Consider the following 3,203-nt stretch of genomic DNA (forward strand, 5'->3'; position numbering starts at 1 on the left):
TGTTTTTTTTTTCCAGATCTTTCTTTCTCCGTCTCCTTCTCTCGATCTTCATTTTCGTATTAATGGAGATAAGATTGATATGCAGGCGACAATGGAACGAGATGTGTTTATTTTGATGTTGTAATTTTAACTTTAATACGCTGGTTCTAACCCTAATTAGTCAAAATCCTCCCGCAAAAGTAGCGATTTTTCTTGATGGATGTGATGCAGGTTGTGATTTGCATCACTGACTGTCGTGATGGGGAAACCTCATCGGAGTTGACATTGATTTTTATTCTGCTGCTAGGTTTTGGATTCAACCACAAAATTTTACATCACTATTGTCTATTCCTCAATTGCCTATTTAATTGTGATTACTATGATCCTAAAATACAAATGAAATCTTTTGGGTCATTACTCATATAGACATGAAATGAGATATGATCTTCATGATTTGAAGCTTGGGAAATGGTCATAGAATGTTTTGTGTAAGCTTGGTCAAAATAAATTGGGCTTGAAACATAGTTTCATGTGACTGGGTCTTTGCAAACAAAGTATGGATTGCGTGTGGTGTTGGCTACTTTGCTATTTATGCCCATCCATGTATTTATGTTTTTAAGGTGGAGGAGCTAACACTAATTTAATTTCTCACTGAAAAGTCGTTAGCTTTTCTTATAAAAACACAATAGATTCGATCTTTTGTTGGATTACTATGTTTTTGAAGCTTTTTCCCCTGTTTTTGCTGCTGGAACATCTGAAAAATCAACTCTTCATAGAAGCTTTCTCTCCTGTATATGGTCTTTGTTTTTTTGAAAAAAACATTGAGGGCTTCTTATAAAACCTCATGATAGAGGTAAGTTGGATTTTAACGTATGACATAACTATAAGTTCTTGCTTTTTATTTTGTTGACATATTTTCTTAATATTTTTAAATGCTTTTCAAGGCTAAAGGTTACCTTATGAATACTTATACAAGTCCTCTCTCTCTATCTCTCAGTCCAAAACCCTAAGCCGCACCCCTAACACATCTGACAAAGCCCTCCAAAAAATGTAGCCCCCTTGTTCTCACCATCTTGGGGCATGTTGATCATGGAAAGGTAATAAGTCATAGTTAGTGGTTTAAATTTTTTAAAAAACTATTTCTTGCAAACATTATCTGTAACTGTGTGTATGTGACTGAAATGGCTTTTTTTTTTCCAGTTTTCTCTATCAGAACATCAAACCTCGGTCATTTTGTTAAATTATAACTTTTTTTAAACTCTTTTGTCTATTATTTTACCATACTTTCAATTCCTTTTATATGAAGTAAAATAGCTGTAAAGTGTTGCTGGACATTTACCATTGAATCATGATGTGCTGGACTGCTGTCAAATGTTTAATAAAAGGGAAAGGGTATTTTCGTCTTAGTATGCTTAGGTACAATTACTACAAGGTTTGACCATTTTGGTTTGTTGTTGGGGTTTTACCATTGGGTTACAATCTGTTAACAAGAGATGGGTTGTGGGTATAAGAAAAGGGCATTATAGTATTTTTTGATAATATGTAATAAAAGGCTGCAAACCTTTCATGTATTTGTTTCTGACGGCTGTAACTAATCATGTGATTTTGGCTGCTAACATGTATTTGATTAAAGTTTTCTAGGTGGGTGCCTAAAGATATGCTTTCGAAGCAAAAACTGTGTATAGTGGATTTCTTTTAGCATAATGAAATGAAGGTTGCAAGAAGCGATGCTTAGTGATGTGGATGAAAGTCAAAGCAAGTGAAGATACTAACTGATGTTGATCAAAGTCAAACCAATTGAAGATGCTTACTGATGTTGATCAAATTCAAACCAAGTGAAGATATATTGAAGGTAACTTAACCAATATTAAGTTTGACCAATGTTAAAACTTCTTAAAATTATGTAAAAACCATTAGCCAGATTCCAAGATTGGCATGATCATGAGAATACTGGTGACGTAGTAATTTCAAAATGCCAAGGATTGACTTCATGTAATTCCACCCAACCGAGATAGCAACTATTGTGGCAAAATCTGTAGTTGGGATTGGAATTAAAAAGGTTCATATTTTTGCAATCTTTGACTTGCATATTATACATGTCTGGTTGTACATTAAGTTGGATTTTATAAAAAAATACATGATTTTAAATAATTTGTGATTATGATATGTGTTTTTGCATGAGATAAGGGTCTCCAATGTATCGAAGTTGTGGGCGGTTGTATAATTAACTTTTTGAGTGGGTAATGCCATCATTTGTTGAAAGCCGAATAAGCCTGGTTCATACTTATGCCAACAAAATAAAATTAGAAATATATGCATTATGTTTTGGATTTTTTTATAGTAAATTCAAACAGATATTGGAATTTTATTTTGAAACCAAACGATTTTAAAAAACCAGTAAAATTAGAGTCGGATTTTACATGACATCCCGTTCTATATCTATGTTTATTTAAGATATAAAAATGAAAAATATTAAATAAAAAACACAAAAACGGATAAAATGAAACATGAAAAATCAAAAAGTGGGTTGTATGATTAAGATACAACCGGTTAGTTATATTAGATGTGGCAATAGCTTGGCAAAAGAAGGGGTGGTTGGTTGAATTGGAGACGAAAAAATGATCGCATCCACTTCCGGAGGGTGACATGAGAGTGAGGAGAGGTTCCACCGAGCAATTTAACCATTTTTAAATTAAAAATAAACTTAAGAAGTGGTGATTATATATTTAAAAAAGTGGTTTATTGATTAATTAGTAATTAAAATATACAAAAGTAGTATATTGATTAGTTCACAAGCCTGAGAAATAAAGATTGGTTGAGTTTGAATCAAATTTTGTTAAAGATTTTGTTAATATCTTATAAATATTATGTAAAATCTTTTAAATTGTGATTTTTTACCGGCTCTCTAATACATTTTAGAAAGAAAAAACTATTGAAAAATAAGTTTGAAAAAATCAGCTAAGACCTATATCCTTAAACTTCACAATGGTTTTTTAACATTTTAAAGATTTCAATAAGTTTTATGCAAATTAAATATTTACAACAATCTTGATATATATGTAAATTAGGTGTAAAACCCGTGTAATACACGGGTTTATTAAAAATAAAAGTTTAATATAAAATTACAAGCATTATATAATTTTTAAAGCAATAATTTTATATAAATACAAATGATATAATAAATAAAGTAATTAATTTAATAAATATTGTAGGAGATTTGAACA

At 30.8% G+C, this 3,203-nt stretch overlaps 1 long non-coding RNA gene across 1 annotated transcript; it reads left to right on the forward strand.

Annotated features, from left to right (window-relative positions):
- LOC145121032 (uncharacterized) lies at positions 1-2,130 on the forward strand. Its single transcript, XR_013714472.1, has 2 exons — positions 1-832; positions 977-2,130. It is a non-coding gene; the product is annotated as an uncharacterized LOC145121032 (long non-coding RNA).
- The last annotated feature ends 1,073 nt before the right edge of the window (positions 2,131-3,203 follow it).

This window comes from Lactuca virosa, chromosome 6 (genome assembly GCF_052849685.1).
Source record: "Lactuca virosa cultivar CGN04683 chromosome 6, Lactuca_virosa_CGN04683_v6, whole genome shotgun sequence".
Taxonomy (NCBI): domain Eukaryota; kingdom Viridiplantae; phylum Streptophyta; class Magnoliopsida; order Asterales; family Asteraceae; genus Lactuca; species Lactuca virosa.